Source organism: Schistocerca cancellata, chromosome 5, assembly GCF_023864275.1.
Source record: "Schistocerca cancellata isolate TAMUIC-IGC-003103 chromosome 5, iqSchCanc2.1, whole genome shotgun sequence".
Lineage (NCBI taxonomy): Eukaryota > Metazoa > Arthropoda > Insecta > Orthoptera > Acrididae > Schistocerca > Schistocerca cancellata.
Genome location: NC_064630.1, coordinates 264,128,520 through 264,148,851, shown reverse-complemented (window position 1 = coordinate 264,148,851; position 20,332 = coordinate 264,128,520). Strand labels below are relative to the sequence as shown.

Genomic DNA, 20,332 nt, shown 5'->3' with positions numbered 1-20,332 from the left:
AAGCGTCGGGTACAACTTTTCTGCCATACATTCGCAGAGCGACGGACAGGCTTGGCCATATATAACCCAAACACGGTTTAAATACTACTTATAAACCTACAAAGAAGATCAAACAGTGTCTCAGATCGGAAAAGGAAAAAAGGGACCCACGTGCAATGTCGGGAATATACGGCATACCATGTACATGTGGAAAGTCTATGTTGGAATGACTGGACGATGAATCAAACCAGGATTACAGAACATAAGCGGCATTGCAGGTTGGAGCACGTGGAGAAATCGGCTGTGATGAAGCAAGTGCTGTCTGAGACACCGTGAAAAAGATTGCAATTTCCAATGGTTACAATGTTTCCATGGTTGACATAATCTTAGACAAAGTGAAGAAAATCCCAGGTACAAGCTGCACCACAGAAGAAAAAGGGAAAAACAAATGTATATCTAGTATTCCATACATAGGCAATGTTTCTCAGAAAATTACAAATATTTTCAAAAATCACATAGTAAAAATTGGGTTTTCAATATCTAATAAGCTACAGCAAAAACTAATACATAATATAAAGTGTAATCATGATCCATATTCAGACTCTGGAATATACAAGGTAACATGCCAGGAATGCTCCAAGATCTACCTAGGACAAGCAGGCCGAAATTTCAACACCAGGTACACAGAGCACATTAGAGCATACACACACAACAAACACACTACATCAGCAATAGCAACACACATACATAATACAGGACACCCATTTCGAAAAATAGAGCAAAATGTGAAAGTACTCCACCGACTAAATAAAGGACATAAAATGGAAAATATGAAGATAAAATATTAAATGAAAAACTTGAAAGTGAATCAGTGAATTTCTTCAGATGTTTCGATAATATACTTAAATAAAAATAAGCACAATTGTAAAATCAATATAAGTAATTTATAAGCCAAACTGTTAAGATAAATAACCTCTGTACCAAAGCATATCATAATCTGTGGAAGACCTATAATGTTATCTCTGTGGACTAGCTGTAAGAAGATCGTTGTAACTGTTTTGTTTATATAAGACATTTTCGATGTGTAAAGTGTACAAGAAGTTGTGTGGGATGTTTAGTGTGTATAAGACTCTGCACAAATGGACGATTAGAAAACTGTAAGTACAAATTCTTCTAAATTCCGCCACTAACTTCACAAAAAGAATTGATACCGAACTAAAAAATCGAGTGTTTCTTATGTATTGCAGTAAAAGTCAACGAAATGAAGCGGACTCACACTCACTGGCAACATCAAAAGAAATGGCTTAATATACACAAAAAAACGCACTTGAAAATGGGAATTATTTCTCGAAACGCGTCGTGCGAAAAGTAAAATGAAGAAAAATCGTGACTGGTAGCAGAAGATTTATTTATTTATACACAAACTTATTGTTTCTACAGTCGTAGGCTTTCAAAAACCATTTATAATAGATCAAATCAGAACAGGCAGTTTGTCAACGAGTGGCCAGGAAGCCTTAACAATTTTGTATAGTGAATTTATGCGTGGATTTAGTACTGCTTTCCAGTAAATGTGTGATCTTACAATATGAGGCTCCGAAATTGTGATTTCCATGAAGAAGCCTTACTGGATAGCTTTTGACTTCGAGTGAAACAAATAATCTTGGAAATTTGATGTATCACAGAGAAAAGAACGCTCTGTCAAATGGCGGTCACGACAACTATGAATCAGGATTCCGTTTTGAGATACTATAGTTTAAAAGTTACTTATTTTTGCACTAATTCATTTTTTGTTGACAGCTTCAACCCTACATATCTCACGAACTATAAACCCAATAGTTATCAAACTTCTTTGTGTCATAAATAAGCTGCTATATAGGAAGGTCCTGAAATCAGAGTTTGTAACGCTCCGTTACACCTCTGCTCTGTTCGTAAATATAATGTATCCTTGACATCTTTCATTACAAGTGACTTGTTGCGCCCACTAAGAAATGAAACTTGCTACAACCTTGAATGTCTTCCGTAGCATCTAAGTTCGGACTCGCAAATAAAAACAGTAAAATGTACACTTCAAACACTATTTTGAAGTAAGCTGGACTCTCTTATGAATGTTAACCGCGTTTGTACCTCTTTAAATATTAATTAGGCTATCGTTACTTCTTCCGGACCGTTTAATCGAAACTCAAGGGGGCGTTGGGTCCAGAAACGAAGTATATGCTTTACTTCTTACTTTCCTCTAATTATCATTTTGATAGTTTTTCCAATAAAGCACACTATCAATATTTGCCAATGAGTCAGAAACCAATACTAACTCACCTTGAGATATTTTCTGATAAAAATCAACAGTTCTGCCTTCTAATGTCGATCGCCAGTCCGTGAAGAAAAGAAATGTGAAAGTAATTCTGTTCATCAGACTTGGTACAGTTAATCTATTTAACTTTGAATAAATGTAGTGTTTGCTTTTAGCGTCAGAGTGAAGCTAATAAGATCTTTAACGACTTCCTTGTCAACCACGACGAAAAATGAAGCTACTTTTTTATATCTGACTGAATTTATTTTAGTCTTGAGAACCCAAGTAAATGAATTTAAACAACTGCTGTTACAACGCATCTAAACAAAACTGCATATCTTCACTTTCTTAATTCTATTAACAGCACAAACATTGCGTTAAAGGCAATATTTTTTCATTTAACAAAGAATATTTTAAAAATACATTTTTGGCAACGTAAATACAAAAGACGTACTGGAAATGACAATGTAACATTTTTTTAGACTTAACAGTTACTACATTAATCCAAATGCACTGTCACCACAGTTTATGGTAACAGATGCCTGGCTCTCCTCTACATGAATAATTACGAAATAAATTGCCAGTAGAGACAGTGCGATTGAGAACATGGTGCAAACTTGCTGCGACATTACCTGCATGCCTCACAATATTTGGACAGATCAACCACGCTAATAATGTCTACCTGTTGGAATCGTTTTTGAAGTGAAATGATGCTGTTCTTGCTAAACTATAAATATATCTTGAAAAATCTTGCCCCTATGGCCGCAGTTCACATGAGACGACTTATTGCAGAAGTACGGGCACTAATCATTCCTTCATCAATTAATAAATTTTAGCAGAAAATATTAAAATCTTGAAGAGTGTACCATAAATTCATCTCGCTCGACCGCTCCTAGCTGCCTAATTCATTTCACTTGAGTCTGTCTGTCTTATACCTCGTACAAAAAAAGAAAAAAAAAAAACAGAAAATGTATTCCAGAAACAGAATGACAAGGGAGAAGCCTTGGCAGTACTCAGACCTAATGTCTTCCCAGTTTAGTTGCTGAATACTATTTTTTCATATAACAAATTATTGCTTCCTTAGGAAGAGACCAGACTTTACAAATAGGATTGTTTTAAATACATAAGTATATAACAATGAAGTAAAACGTGTAAATCGCAATATACATCACTTTACAAAATTTATACTTATTCATCTTCAAATAATCATTGATAATTCTGTCAGATACTGCCAAAACACTACGTAAATGTAAATGTAACACTCTTCAGTTACAAGCTTCCTAAGCCTACACTGTGAAGAGACCAAGACACTTAAAACTCGAGGGAAATTTCGTCACAATAAAATGCATTGACAATTCTGTGTGCCGAATAGGAAAAAAATAGGGACTCAACATACCTATCAAAAGTGCCTAACGCCAACTACTACACTCTCAAGCCACATTTCGAAACCGTGCTACAGTTAGTCACTGATGTGCAGCGCTAGGAAATTGGCCCAAACTTTTGAAATGTCGTCATGACATTTTATCACCGTTCATTTAAGTCTCGTAGTCACTGAGTATCGAAGTTTGTGGACTAGAAATCTGTATGATTTCCTTTAGTCGTTTACCAAATCTTTTCACAAAAATTGAGATGGGCGAGTGGGGACTCCTTAGCACTTGACCTAAATTCGCCCAATTTGTTGTTTATTGAGGCTTGTCTTAAAAAAGTTTGTGTATCAATTTTAGAATCAGATATTGTGACTAAAAGATATATTGCGAATCGGCTAAGACTCTTAGAAGAGTCATAATCTTCACTACTCTTGCAGTTACCTATTGGTAGACTCTTTCATTATTTTTATCATCGTTTCTAAACTTTGACCCTAAAACGCTTAAGTGGGCTACTGTTACATTGCTTCCAAACAATCGTAGTCCGCCCCGATAGCTGAGTGGTCAGCGTGACGGATTGCCGTCCTACGGGCCCGCGTTCGATTCCCGGCTGGGTCGGAGATTTTCTCCGCTCAGCGACTGGGTGCTGTGTTCTCTTCATCATCATTGCATCCCCATCCGGGGCGCAGGTCGCCCAGCGTAGAGTCGAATGTGATAAGAGCTGCACCAAGGCGGCCGGACCTGCCCCGCAAGGGGTCTCCCGGTCAATGACGCCAAACGCTCATTCTTCATTAAACAAGCGTAAATTGTACTACGAATGGTTCAAATGGCTCTGAGCACTATGGGACTTAACATCTGAGGTCATCAGTCCCCTAGAACTTAGAACTATTTAAACCTAACTAACCTAAGGACAGCACACACATCCATGCCCGAGGCAGGATTCGAACCTGCGACCGTCGCGGTCTCGCGGTTCCAGACTGAAGCGCCTAGAACCGCACGGCCACACCGGCCGGCCAATTGCACTACAAATTTATTCAAAGGAGGCTATAATGTATAGGTTATGCATTAGTTAATTACAATTATTAGGTCTCCAACGATATGTTACATACCAAATTAAGTACAAAATACCCTGTTTTATATCCTACTGCAATCCTAAATTTTACGAGAGTTTTGTAATCTAGGGCTAAGGGCCAGTTATAAAATCTCGGTGTAAATCCACCCGTAGTTAACCGAGGAATATGCTAACAACAGTATAACTCGGAGTGTGCATTCATTGTACGACGCCATTTTATTCTCTCTTTAACTGCTCCTCGAACAGCGTTCAGCGGGTTTTCCACGGCATGAATTACTTACACACAAAGCCATTCACCACTACATGCAAGTTAGCGTTTCAACACACCGAAGTTGGGAACGCTATTTACACGACTTTAAGATGGATGACAAGTGAAATTATTCGTACGAGAGTTGGTCATTTTTTAACCGAAGAGCGTATAGTGAAGTCGATGAGAATTGACCTTACAAATGTTGGTTACGGAAACGGATATCTCGTAGGAACAGTTTGGGGAGAACCATTTCGCCGAGGCCGACTTTTCGTTCAAAAATCATTTTTCAATCAGTCAAATCAATTTTCAAATATATTTGAGCCACTTTTCTGACTGTATACAACTGTATAATCCATGTATGAGAGATTCTGTACCACATCGCATTAAGTTGCAAATAACATCGCAATATCTGGCCACTGGAGGCACCGCAATACACATATTGTATTCCAAAGAGCACTACTTCTAAATTTTATGTGAAATGCCGCATGCTATCTACAGTGCACTGGATGTACATTTAAAAGTAAGATTTTTGTCTCAACAATAGTGCTTTCTTTTTGTTTTTAGCTGGTTAAGGTTGATATGCTACAGGCGCTGTAAATGTAACGCTACTTAGTATTGTAACCAAAGTTCGTACTACTTTGCAAAGCAGTCATTACTCACTGATAGGATCAATACGAACACAGTTGTATTTGCATAGGATTGTAATTATGGTCAAGAGTAGCTTTAAATATCTCAAAACAGAAATAACTTGCCCTAATATTGACATTCAATCGCTAAAGCAAAGAATTATAATGATTATATCGAAATAAAAAATACTTTTACAGTACTGACTCTTATGCACTACAGTAATATGAATCTCAGCAAGTTTACACTCCCAGTTAGAACACGTTTAGAATCAGTTTTGTCATTCAAACGATGGTACGTTACTTTTTTTACTAAAACTAAACTAAACTCCTCCCGAACAGCCCATGAAAGCCCAACGATACCGACCGGCCGCCGTGTCATCTTCCGCCCATAGGCGTCACTGGATGCGGATATGGAGGGGCATGTGGTCAGCACACCGCTCTCCCGGCCGTATGTCAGTTTCCGAGACCGGACCCGTTACTTCTCAGTGAAGTAGCTCCTCAGTTTGCCTCACAAGGGCTGCGTGCAACCCGCTTGCCAACAGCCCTCGGCAGGCGGGATGGTCACCCATCCAAGTACTAGCCGAGCCCGACAGCGCTTAACTTCGGTGACCTGACGGGAACCGGTGTTACTACTGCGGCAAGGCCGTTGGCTTACATTTTTTACAGATACGTGCTAAAAAGGAAGTGCTGAGTGTTATAATTAGATTGCTGTTACACAGTTTAAGAACATTTTGGACTTTACAAAGTATTTATTTATTTAATTGAAGACTAAGCCTATTATTCTGGAACGACGCTAACTTTTGGCAAACACGAACAAACTAATCAAGATCTTCGCTGTCGAATGAACCAGAGAATGGAGCAGATCCTTCTTGCAGCAACTGGTGAATTTCTTGGGCGATGGTGGGGTGCGTGACATAGTGCAAGAAGGTTAAATGCGTTTTAACTGTTGTAGCTTAAGTGTAAGCTGGCGTGACAGTGAGCAAGTTGGGCGTCTCCACATCTAAGCTGCCTTATGCGAGTGGTAGTGCAGGAATGCACATGCATGTAATTCATCGCTATGTAAACCCGGCTTTCCAGTCCAGTTAAGTTACAACGACAGATACTGTAGCACACTGAGTACTTTAGCATACGTCGTTTCATATTTTGTCGTCCTCTGCAAAAATACCGTAGTTGACATGAGTGATGAACGTTCCAGATCGCAAAACTACTCGCTTGAGGGTACTTCAGACTGGTTGACGCTGTAAATGAGTTCAACAGTGTAGCAGGAAACACGAAAACGAATATGGTCTAATGCAATGAAGAGATTTACGGCAGGGCCGGCCACGGCGTGCCAAACTACACATGGACCAAGTGTGTGAGCCGCATGGATGCCGTGTGTGGCCTGTGTGCGAACCATGTGCGGGCCATGTGCTAGCTTAGACTCGGCCTGTCTCGGCTTAGCTCGATTCGTCTAGCAGGTACTCGGTATGGTGCAACATTCAATTTGGTGTTACAGTATGATATTTTTCAGTCGGCACAACTCTCTTCAGCTGGGCAGAATCTGGTGTCAGCGCTGGTTACCCTTCACTGTTTGTTCATGGTGTGACGGATTTACTGCAGAGTACATTGGTTGAGTTAAAGGCCATGCCTGGAACTATTTTGCGATTTAAAACTCGCATATGGTTTCGGGCTAACAAATGTTCATCAAGCGCGACAATGGAAACCTAAAACGCAGATAAAATATCTTCTGCACCATCCAAAATTTTTCGCCGTTTAATATCCGTTGATAACTTTTATTGTACTTCTAATATTGAATTTGTAAGCTTTCATTTATTTCTGAATATATGTAATTGATTGTAATTATAATGTTGTTGTTCTTGTGGTCTTCAGTCCTGAGACTGGTTTGATGCAGCTCTCCATGCTACTCTATCCTGTGCAAGCCTCTTCATCTCCCAGTACCTGCTGCAGCCTACATCCTTCTGAATCTGCTTAGTGTATTCATCTCTTGGTGTCCCTCTACGATTATAACCCTCCATGCTGCCCTCCAGTACTAAATTGGTGAGCCCTTGATGCCTCAGGACATGTCCTGCCAATCGATCCCTTCTTCTAGTCAAGTTGTGCCACAAACGCCTCTTCTCCCCAATTCTGTTCAATACCTCCTCATTAGTTATGTGATCTAGCCATCTAATCTTCAGCATTCTTCTGTAGCACCACATTTCGAAAGCTTCTATTCTCTTCTTGTCTAAACTATATATCGTCAATGTTTCACTTCCGTACATGGCTACACTCCATACAAATACTTTCAGAAACGACTTCCTTACACTTAAATCTATACTCGATGTTAACAAATTTCTCTTCTTCAGAAACGCTTTCCTTGCCATTGCCAGTCTACATGTTATATCCTCTCTACTTAGACCATCGTCAGTATTTTGCTCCCCAAACAGCAAAACTCCTTTACTACTTTAAGTGTCTCTTTTCCTAATCTAATTCCCTCAGCGTCACCCGACTTAATTCGACTACATTCCATTATCCTCGTTTTGCTTTTGTTGATGTTCATCTTATATCCTTCTTTCAAGACACTGTCCATTCCGTTCAACTGCTCTTCCAAGTCCTTTGCTGTCTCTGACAGAATTACGATGTCATCGGTGAACCTCAAAGTTTTTATTTTTTCTCCATAGATTTTAATTCCTACTCCGAATTTTTCTTTCGTTTCCTTTACTGCTTGCTCAATATACAGATTGAATAGCATCGGGGAGAGGCTACAACCCTGTCTCACTCCCTTCCCAACCACTGCTTCCCTTTCATGTCCCTCGACTCTTACAACTGCCATTTGGTTTCTGTACAAATTGTAAATAGCCTTTCGCTCCCTGTATTTTACCCCTGCCACCTTCAGAATTTGAATTATAATGTAAATATTGAAAATGCTGGGTACTAGCCAAGAAAACTTTATTTAAATGTCGCGATAGCAGCGACGAAATCGCAGTAGCTGTGCCGTTGTTTATCTTTGCGTATGGAGAGTCTCTGTCGCGTTGCAGGCAGAGACAAAACAGAGCAGCTTGAGTCCCGAAAGAGTGCGGAAGTGTTTGCTGGGCGCTCCCGCAGAAGCGGTGTGCCCGCTATGTTCGGCCAGTCTTAGGTGCACTTACTTCGTTAACCCACGAGCATTGGGAGCACGGTAGGAGCGAACAGGCGGAGAAATGCTGCAGTTCTAACTATTGCTCTGGAACGACTCGTGTTTTTCAACCAGCAACAGAACCCGTAGCAGCCTGACCACTGCCGTCAGCTACATTAACAATCGTATACGAGCGTTCGCTCGACTAAAGATCCGTGCCCAGAGACTAGAAAATTCCACAGATCACATCAATATACAAGGAAGGTAGTAGTAGTAATGCACTAAATAACAGACCCATATCATTAATGTCGATATGCAGCAGGATTTTGGAACATATACTGTGTTCGAACACTGAATTATCTCGAAGAAAACGGTCTGTTGACACACAGTCAACATGAATTTAGAAAACATCGTTCTTATGAAACACAAATAGCCCTTTATTAGCACGAAGTGTTGAGTGCTACTTACAAGAGATTTCAGATTGATTCCGTATTTCTAGATTTCCAGAAGGCTTTTGACACTGTACCACACAAGCGGATTGTAGCGAAATTGCTTGTGGATTATCGTCTCAGTTATGTGACTGGATTCATGATTTCCTGTCACAGGCCACAGTTCGAAGTAATTGACGGGAAGGCATCGAGTAAGACAGAAGTGATTTGTGGCGTTCCCCAAGGTAGTGTTATAGGCCCTTTGCTGTTCCTTATCTATATAAAAGATTTGGGAGACAATCTGAGCAGCCGTCTTAGGTTGTTTGCAGATGACACAGTTGTTTATGGACTAGTAATCAGAAGTTCAAACCAAATTGCAAAACGATTTAGATAAAATACCTGAATGGTGTGAAAACTGGCAGTTGATCCTAAATAACGAAAAGTGTGAGGTCATCCGCGTGAGTGCTAAAAGGAATCCGTTAAACTTCGGTTACGCGATAAGTCGGTCAAATCTAAAGGCCGTAAATTCATCTAAATACCTAGTAATTACAATTACGAACAACTTAAATTGGAAGGAAGACACAGAAAATATTTGGAGAAAGCTAACCAAAGATTGCGTGTTATTGGCAGGACAGTTAAAAAATGTAACATATCTACTAAGGAGACTGCCTACACTACGCTTGTCCGTCCTCTTTTAGAATACTGCTGCGCAGTGTGGGATCCTTACCAGTTAGGTTTGACGAAGTACATCGAAAAAGTTCAAATAAGGGTAGCACGTTTTGTATTATCGCGAAATAGCTGAGGAAGTGTCATTGAAATGATACAGGATTTGGGATGGACAACATTAAAACAAAGGCGTTTTTCGTTGCGACGGAATCTTCTCACGTATTTCCAATCACCAACTTTCTCATCCGAATGCGAAAATATTTTGTTGGCACCTACCTACATAGGGAGTAACGATCACCACGACCACGATAAAATACGGGAAGTCAGAGCTCGTTCGGAAAGATGTAGTTGTTCGTTGTTTTCTCGCGCTATACGAGGCTGGAGTAACAGAGAATTGTGAAGGTGGGTCGATGAACATTCTGCCAGGCACTTAAATGTGATTTGCAGAGTATCCACGTAGATATAGACGTAGATGTACATTCTTCATTGTCCGCCCAGCTACATCGTAAGACTGTTAACTGACAAAGTGTAACCGATATTGTAGAGGCATTGACCGGTGGTATTTCTTTCACAGTTTTTGACTAACTGTTATGAATAATAACGTGCAATAGTTAAAACTTGTAGGGCACCTGTGTTGTCATTGTCCTCAGACATTATTACCAAGCAGGATCCCCTTCCTTTCCAGGCAATCACCGAGTGTCGCAAAAACAAGAAAATTGACTTACTACTTACTGCTAGTTTTGTTCATTATAAATTTTGCTGGCTCTGTAACTGTTCATTCTTGTATTCCCTAACAGATGCTTAACTAATTTACAATTTTGAGTATTAACCTCAATCACTTAAAGTTATCTAAAATTTAGCTGGCAACACCAATAACTACAGATACAGCACAAATTAAGAGTGCGCAATTTCATTTATCCTGTATTTACCTTAGCGAGTAACTTCTGCTGGCTTGGTATGTGTTTTAATGTTGTTATATTAAAAGTAAAATCAGTTGCTCATTTGCTTAAAGTGCATTCAACTGAATCTTTCAATAACCAAATGTAAATTTCTTGTCCTTTTCTAAATTTTGCTATACGTTACTCTGAGGTTATTGAAAGTTATTTTTTATGAACAAAGTTTCAGTTACAGCCAGTCATTTACTTAATAAGAAACTACATTTAACTTTACTTTCAAAATTTAGTGTTCATTTATTTTCTCATGAACTGTTGTGTTGTGGAAAAGCGTGACAGCCTTACGTTGTCACGCCAGTGATTATTTGCTAAATTTTCTTTAGTATTACCTTTCTTAGGATTTTGGATATTCATTGCCCTAGTGGGCTGGCAACTATTTAATTTTTTTTTCTAATCAATACTTCCTTTTCTTTAACCCTTTCGTGGGCAAAATTATTGAGCAGTTTTTTTTCAGTGAATGGAGAGCAGAATTCTTCCCACTGCACTTCCTTGGAGTTAAATGATAAAAACAACTTTTTCAATATATGTCATATTTATTTGATAAATTCACTTTTCTTGTTACAATGATTGTTCACAATTACTTGCCATGAAATTTTCTGAAACATGGGTCTATGCAAAGTGGTATTTGATAATATGTACAAACACAGCGAGTGCTCTTTTCCGCAGCTTTGGTACTACAATGACGGCACGTCCAGTAGGTTTTCTCTTTTACTTATTTTCCACAGGATAAAACTGTTCACTGCAGCAACGTCCACCAGGAAATAAAATATTCTGTGCCACCATTTTACAGAACGTCTGCCAATAGCATACCTTTCTCGTAATTGATCAAACTTATCGACACCACCCATTATTTTGTTGTATTCTGCCACAACTTCAGGACAAGAAATCTCTGTACTAGTACCATCCTTGTTTTTCCTTTTCACTGTGGCTGTTTCTCATGGGTCATGAATTGAGGACAGGAAAGTGACTGGACGGTTATCCATCCATTTCACTGCACAAATGGCTCCTTTTCTTTCAAACTGGAATTGTCCTCGTTCCAATTTTGTTTTCCTTCATAAATTTGGGTAAATCAAAAGTATTTACCTTATACTATAGCTTTGAGGAAAATGTCACAAAATGTCACGCAAACAGCACTGAAATGCTCCTCTACAGAGCAACACTCAGCTATACAATGCCTCTGCACGAAGGTACAGCAAAATCGGCGGGAACTTCCGACTGGAAATAGTACCCTACACTGTTCACTAGGTGGTAGGACCGTACAGAGGTGGGGACTGTGAATCACACGGGACTACCAGCGAGTTCATTGTAGTGGGAAGCGTGTTTCCCACGGCTCACGAAAGGGTTAAAATATTACGTCGTACCTTTTCCCCTTTGTGTGGTTCTTGAGTGATTTCACTATGTTCCACCCATTTCAAAATTATCATCAGTATTTACATTCCTTCAGAAGGGTCTGTTGTACACTTTCCTCCTACTAACCGGTATTATTTTCCTCCTGTGACGATAGCTCACTCACTGTAAAATTTCACTAGGCATACGCGATCACGGCCAGTTGTAGGGCAGTGCAGTTGGCCGATTAGGAAGGGGGTTGTTACAACGTTAGCAAGGTGCTTGTAGTGGTCGCCCCGGCTCTCGCGTGATGATGAGCATTTGACAGCCCGAAACCGGTCATAATACTGGGAAAATAAAAGCCCTTCGCAACCGAAGCGGCTTATCTCCATATTAATTTTTTTGAGTATTTCAACATATTTTTAAAAGAAAGAACGAAGATTGGTTTAACGTTCCGTCGACATCGAGGTCTTAGAGACGGAACACAAGTTCGGATGGTTTCAAGGATGAGGAACGAAATCTGCCGTACCCTTCTGATGTGGGTTACCAACACAAGTACAAGGATAGCGTACCAATAGGGACAAGAGAAGAGGCATGAAACGCGCTAAAACAGAAATAACAATCATCCATTTATTGCACCATTACACACGCACATCATGATATATGAGACATTATGACAAACAGTGTGCATAATGAAGGCCGCACAATTTTACCAATGTAAGAAATTAAAATAATACTAGCAAAAATTGAACTAAAATGCCTTGAAGGAAATGTTTATGAGAAGAACACGACGGGGCTGCAAGGGAGGAGGCAACACAATACTTAACTCAGGTGCATCAAAACAAACAACGGACACCAGGCCGCGTCAACAACGGACACGTAAGGCACGCAACTACTCTCTCCGTTGCGGTTCCGCGCGTCCCACCCAAGTAATAGCTACCTGAAACATTTTAATACTTGGAACAGTACACCAGTGATCAGCAAATTTAAAAAACAATAACATGACATAAAAAGACAATAATTTAAGAAAATCACATCATATGAGCATGAGCTTAAGGTCTTTCGGTAATTAACAGATTACGAAAGGTAAAGGGGCATGTGCCACTATTAAATCTTGCGCAATTGCACTACTAAATTTCTCAGTACTCAAGTTGCAATTAACGCAACAAGAATTAAATCATTTAAGTGATAATGTTACTTTAAAATAATAATACAATTATTTCATACAAAAGAGGGCCAAGAATGGCCCGATCAGTACTCCCCAGTGAAGCAGTTCACACAAATGGTACACCACGGCTCCGAGCACACAGCCCCATACAAAATGCAACACAACCACAGCGACCCGGCGTACTACCAGAACCACCAGGCAGTACTCGTAAACCAAAATCGTACTAAGCCAAAACAAGGACCGACTTTTAAAATAACGAGACCTAGCCCGGGCCGGACAACAGACCAAATGTCGGGAAATCCATAAGAAACCTCAGCCAACTTAATACCAAAACAACAATTTATGAACAATATGCAAAATACAAGACCTCTCAGCCCAAAGGCTTCCGTTTAGTCGCGAAGGTGGCTCCGACCCGCCTACTGAGGTGCCAAACGTCGTACGGAGTGCCGAATCAAGCTTAACCTTCGTTAACGGAAAGCGGAAGCACCACAAGACAAAATAAACTCCAATCTAACTGCGCAAGGCAGACTCTAATGAGTGCTACTCGAAGACACTGCACTAACGTGCCGCTGAACGACGCACTTCCATCACCAGCGTCTAGTAGAGTACGGAGAGCAGCGTAGCCCATCGATATACATCCATGGGACGGTAAACGAGGATAGCAATCCCAGCGACGGAGAGACAGGAGGACGAAATGACATCCTGCCGCACATAGAAGGTATTTCAAACTCAGGCTCGAGAGTTTGTTCCCCTTGCGAATCAAGTTAAACGGCACACCACGCCGCTGTCCACACTGTTAACCGTAAAATCACGGTCCGGTCTTCCGATCGTGCCCCACTCGGCGTCCAGACGCAAACAATTCCAGCCGAGCCGAACTGTCTTCACGCCGAGACAGCCACCTCTTACCTCCTCACACGCCTCCAGCTAAGCTCCGGCCAGCGATCACACACGGTAACTATCGCCTAACGCCAGAGCGCCATCTACATCTACAGCTACATCTACATCTACAACCATACTCCGCAAGCCATCTGACGGTGTGTGGCGGAGGGTACCCTGAGTACCTCTATCGGTTCTCCCTTCTATTCCAGTCTCGTACTGTTCGTGGAAAGAAGGATTGTCGGTATGCTTCTGTGTGGGCTCTAATCTCTGTGATTTTATCCTCATGGTCTCTTCGCGAGATATACGTAGGAGGGAGCAATATACTGCTTGACTCTTCGGTGAAGGTATGTTCTTGAAACTTTAACAAAAGCCCGTACTGAGCTACTGAGCGTCTCTCCTGCAGAGTCTTCCGCTGGAGTTTATCTATCATCTCCGTAACGCTTTCGCGATCACTAAATGATCCTGTAACGAAGCGCGCTGCTCTCCGTTGGATCTTCTCTATCTCTTCTATCAACCCTATCTAGTACGGAGCAGTATTCAAGCAGTGGACGAACAAGCGTACTGTAACCTACTTTCTTTGTTTTCGGATTGCATTTCCTTAGGATTCTTCCAATAAATCTCAGTCTGGCATCTGCTTTACCGACGATCAACTTTATATGATCATTCGATGTTAAATCACTCCTAATGCGTACTCCCAGATAATTTATGGAATTAACTGCTTCCAGATGCTGACCTGCTATTTTGTAGCTAAATGATAAGGGATTTAGAATGAGATTTTCACTCTGCAGCGGAGTGTGCGCTGATATGAAACTTCCTGGCAGATTAAAACTGTGTGCCCAACCGAGACTCGAACTCGGGACCTTTGCCTTTCGCGGGCAAGTGCTCTACCATCTGAGCTACCGAAGCACGACTCACGCCCGGTACTCACAGCTTTACTTCTGCCAGTATCTAGTCTCCTACCTTCCAAACTTTACAGAAGCTCTCCTGCGGACCTTGCAGAACTAGCACTCCTGAAAGAAAGGATACAGTGGAGACATGGCTTAGCCACAGCCTGGGGGATGTTTCCAGAATGAGATTTTCACTCTGCAGCGGAGTGTGCGCTGATATGAAACTGTGGCTAAGCCATGTCTCCGCTGTATCCTTTCTTTCAGCAGTGCTAGGTCTTCAAGGTCCGCAGGAGAGCTTCTGTAAAGTTTGGAAGGTAGGAGACGAAATACTGGCAGAAGTAAAGCTGTGAGTACCGGGCGTGAGTCGTGCTTCGGTAGCTCAGATGGTAGAGCACTTGCCCGCGAAAGGCCAAGGTCCCGAGTTCGAGTCTCGGTCGGGCACACAGTTTTAATCTGCCAGGAAGTTTCAGATAAGGGATCTATCTGTCTGTGTATTCGCAGCACATTACACTTGTCTACATTGAGATTAAATTACCATTCCCTGCACCATGCGTCAATTCGCTGCAGATCCTCCTGCATTTCAGTACAATTTTCCATTGTTACAACCACTCGATACACCACAGCATCATCTGCACAAAGCCTCAGTGAACTTCCGATGTCATCCACAAGGTCATTTATGTATATTGTGAATAGCAACGGTCCTATGACTCTCCCCTGCGGCACACCTGAAATCACTCTTACTTCGGAAGACTTCTCTCCATTGAGAATCTCAGTGAAAACTCAGCACTAAGATCGATACGGACTTGGAAATAAGCGAGCACCGTAACACCTTCCAAAGGAACCATCCCGGTATTTGCTTGAAGTGATTTAGGAAATCACAGGAAACCTAAATCTGGATGGCCAGATGCGGTTTTTAGCCGTCGTCCTCCCGAATGCGAGTCCAGAACATGTTTTTCCCGCCTTCAGTGACCCTATAACCAAACTTCTAGAAACTCTGTGTGACATATCTGTGTCAGCAGTTTCTCGTGAATGTTCATCGTAAACGGGTAGGGGAACCCCCTCTGATAGTGGCGAGCGTGTTTCGGCGGCGCCGCTGTTGTGGCAGCCAGTGGTCCGCGCGAGGTGCAGCTCTCCTGCGCGCGCCACACTGCCGCTCGAGCGCTCTCGCGCCGCGATTGTTCAGGACGCCGGAACACATCGTCGCTGCGGCGCCAGCCCGCCTCTTTTTTTCCGCTCCTCTTTTTTTTTTCTTTATGTCCCCGTCCCAGCCGCCCTGCGATACATTTCACGCGCGGCTGAAAATAAAAGAGCGCCTCATGCAGAAACGCGCGTTAATAAACGTACAAATTGCGGAGACGGCGATCACACCGCTAAAAATACGCGTCGGGCGGTGAAATCGGACACGGCCGCAATTTCATTTTCATACTCTACGGGCGAACAGCGACAGTCTGTTGGTCCTCCGTGGCGTGGAAACTTTGGTATTTCTCTTCGACGCCAATGTTTGTACTTGAAACAGAAAGACTTGCAGAAGACAGACACTTGGTGCAGGGATGGACAGATGACCCTCAACGTAAACAAACGTAACGTTTTGCGTATACATAGACGGAACAATCGATAGAGACAATCGCATTAATACAGATCTGGGTGCTTGCGAACTGAGCCACCAAACTGGGTCAGTCACATAAAACCACTCATAGGAAAGGCAGATATCGGAGTGAAATTCATCGCAAGAACCCTCGTAATGTTTAGTCCATCCACATCCACGAAGGAAGTAGCTTACAAAATACTGGACTATTGCTTCTTAGTTTGCGACACTACCAGGAAGGTTTAGTAGAAGAAATATTGAAATCAAATAAGAGCACTGGGGCTTGTCACTGGTTCATTTAATAAACGTGCAAGCGCCAATGAGAACCTCATACGACACTAGTGGCAGGCGCTTGAGATCTGCCTAAATATAATTTTGGCATTTCATCGAGCACTTACTGGGGCATACCCAAATTCACAGCACCTATAGATATACTTTTCTTAGTTTTATCGTTTCGTCGAAGGCGGCTGGTCTACGGTTTCACTTGCTGTCGGTGATATTAAGGTTTGAATAATAACATGACGATCAGTGTGACTTTAAGAAAAATGAAGGTACCAGAGGCAACAGTGATGTAGCTTTTGATTATGGAAGCAAGACAAAAGGAAAATTAAGACGCTTTCATAGGACTGTCGACCTGGGAAAAGCGTTCGACAATGTAAAATGGTACAAGATGTTCGAAACTCTGAGAAAAGTAGGGGTAAACTATAGGAAAAGACGAGTAAACACGATATGTACAAGAGCTAAGAAGGAACAACAAGAGTTCAAGACAACAACGAAGTGCTCGGTTTTGAAAGGGTGTAAGATAGGGATGAACTCCTGTCGTCCCTGCTGTTTAATCTATACATCGTAGAAGCAATGACGGAAATGAAATAAATGTTCAAGCTAAAATTCTAGGTGAAAGGATATCAATCTAATATCCGCTGAAGGTATTGCTACTCTCAGTGAAAGTAAGCAAGAATTACAGGATCTGCCAAATGGAATGAACAGTCTAACGAGTATAGAGTATGGACTGAAAGTAAATCGAAGAAAGATGCAATTTATGAGAAGTAGCAGAAATGAGGACAGTGGGAAACTTAACGTCAGGATTGGTGATCACAAAGTAGATACGTTATGGAATTCTGCTACCTAGGCAGCAAAATAACCCATGACGAACGTGCAAGGAAGACATCAAAAGCACACCAGCACTAGCAAAAAGGGCATTCCTCTCCAAGAGAAGTCTACTAGTATCAACAAACGTAAGTTTTCATTTGAGGAAGAAATTTCTGTGAATGTACGTTTGGAGCACAGTGTTGTATGCTAGTGAAACATGAACTGCGAGAAAACCGGAAAAGAAGAGAGTCGAAGCATTTGAGATGTGGTGCTACAGAAGAATGTTGACTATAAGGTGGATTGATAAGATAAGTAAGTTCTCCGCAAAATCGGAAGGGGAAAGAATATACAGAAAACACTGACAAGATGAAGAGACACGATGATAGGACCGGTTAACACTTCATGGAATAACTTCCTTAAAGAGAGTTGTAGAGGGTAGAAACTGTAGAGGAAGACAGAGATTGGAATGCATCCAACAAGTATTGATGACATAGGCTGCAAGCGCTAATCTGAGATGAAGAGGTTGTCACAGGAGAGGAATTCGTGACGGACTGCATCCACACCAGTCAGAAGAATGATGACCAAAAACGATAATAATAATAATAATGCTGTAGACTTCTCGGCTATTACTAATATCCATCTTCAACGAAAATGTATACCTGTTGAACTTAAATGCGGCTGCCACTACTACTGCCATCATAGCATTACTCAAAACCGAAAATATGTCATTGCCATTTGAGGTGATGCACAGCAGTAGCTGCCAAACCAATGGCTACTGCCGGTACTGTGCAAGTCTCTGACAAATTCTTGAGGTAGCTGCCCTCTTTTAGCTGGGGCAGAATCTTTTATAATAGATCCACGAAGTCAAATGTCAGAATTTTTTAAAAAGAAATCATTAAATCTTCTATAAAAATTCAAATTACCCTGTATTCCATTGGTATGAACCTTTCACCCAGTAAGTCAATCATACTAAACGCTGGTTAACCCTTGCCGATTGCTGTAAAGTGCATCTCAAGAGCTGCGCATTGTTGCAGATGATATTTGCCTTTCTTCGTATTTCCTCTCCATAATTATCGTATAACATACATTGATCAGCCAGAAAAATTATGACCACCTACCTAATAGCCGGTATGTCGCCCTGTGGCACGGATAACAGCGTCGACGCGTCGTGGCATGGAAGCAATGTGGCCTTGGTAGGTCGCTGGAGGGAGTTGGACCGGGCGGGTTAACGCGTTGGTTAGCACAATGGATTCGCATTCAGGAGGACGACGGATCAAACCCGCGTCCGGCCATCCTGATTTAGTTTTTCCGTTTAAGGCAAGTGCAGGGATGGTTCCTTCGAAAGGTCATGGGCGCTTTCCTTCAACAGCTTTCTCTAATCCGAGATTGTGAACCATCTCTAATAATTACCTCGTTGTCGACGGGACGTTAAACCTTAATCTCCTCCTCCTCTTCCTCTTGGAGAGAGTTAACACCACATCTGCATATACAAGTCATGTGTTTCGTTTCCCATAAATTCCAGGGGAAGGTGAGGGGGGGGGAGGGGTTACGAACTCTGACGCCATATACAATCACATCCCAGATGTGTTGGACCGGGTACAGATCTGGCGAGTTGGGGGACACAGCACATCAGTTGGAACTCGCCGGCCGGCCGATGTGGCCGTGCGGTTCTAAGCGCGTCAGTTTGGACCCGCGTGACCGCTACGGTCGCAGGTTCGAATCCTGCCTCGGGCATGGATGTGTGTGATGTCCTTAGGTTAGTTATGTTTAAGTAGTTCTAAGTTGTAGGGGACTGATGACATCAATAGTTAAGTCCCATAGTGCTCAGAGCCATTTGAACCATTTGGAACTCGCCACTGTGTTCCTCGAACCACTCCATCACATTGCTGGCCTTGTGACATGGAACATAATACCGCTGACAAATGCCACTGCCGTCGGAAAACATGATCGCCATGAAGTTACGTAAGTGGTCTGGAACCAGTGTACCAGCTCCACTGGACCGATGGATGCCATGTGAAACTTCCCCAAAGCGTAACGGACCCACCGTCAGCTTGTCTACGTTCCACAGCACAGGTTTCAAGCTGTTCAACTGAAAGACAAGGGATTCGCGTCCTCCAATCGGCATGATGATACCGAGCAACGCTCTGCCACTAGGCCAATGTCCAGTGCCGACGGTCACGTGCCCTCTCCGGATGTAGATACCCATGTCGTGGCGTTAACACTGGCACATCATGGCTGCAGAGGACCATCGTTACGTGCACTGTGTGTTCAGGTACACTTCTACTCTGCCTGGCATTAAAGTCTGGTGTTAGTTCCGCCACAGATTGCCGCCTGTGCTGTTTTACCGGTATGCCCAGCTTACGACGTCCGACGTGTGTAATGAGGGGTGGCCGCAAAACTCCACGACGTCTGCACGTAGTTTCACCTTGACTTTGCCAACTGTTGAAGACACCGCAACACTCCTCCAACACCCGACGCGTCCTGCAGTTTTCTAAATGCTCGTGGCGAGCCTATGGCCCATCACAATCTGTCCTCGGCCGAACTCAGATAGATCGCACGCATTACCCATTCTACATACGGACAGCACATCCACTGATACTACACGCACCGTGTATGTGTCTGACTAACAGTCATTCCTCTCCAGGTGACTATGCTATCGCCAGAACGGGTTTATAGTAGGTC

The 20,332-nt window shown here is 42.2% G+C and overlaps 1 pseudogene; it reads right to left on the bottom strand.

The window, feature by feature from the left end:
• Positions 1-6,111: 6,111 nt before the first annotated feature.
• LOC126189202 (5S ribosomal RNA) lies at positions 6,112-6,229 on the bottom strand (annotated as a pseudogene).
• Positions 6,230-20,332: the final 14,103 nt, after the last annotated feature.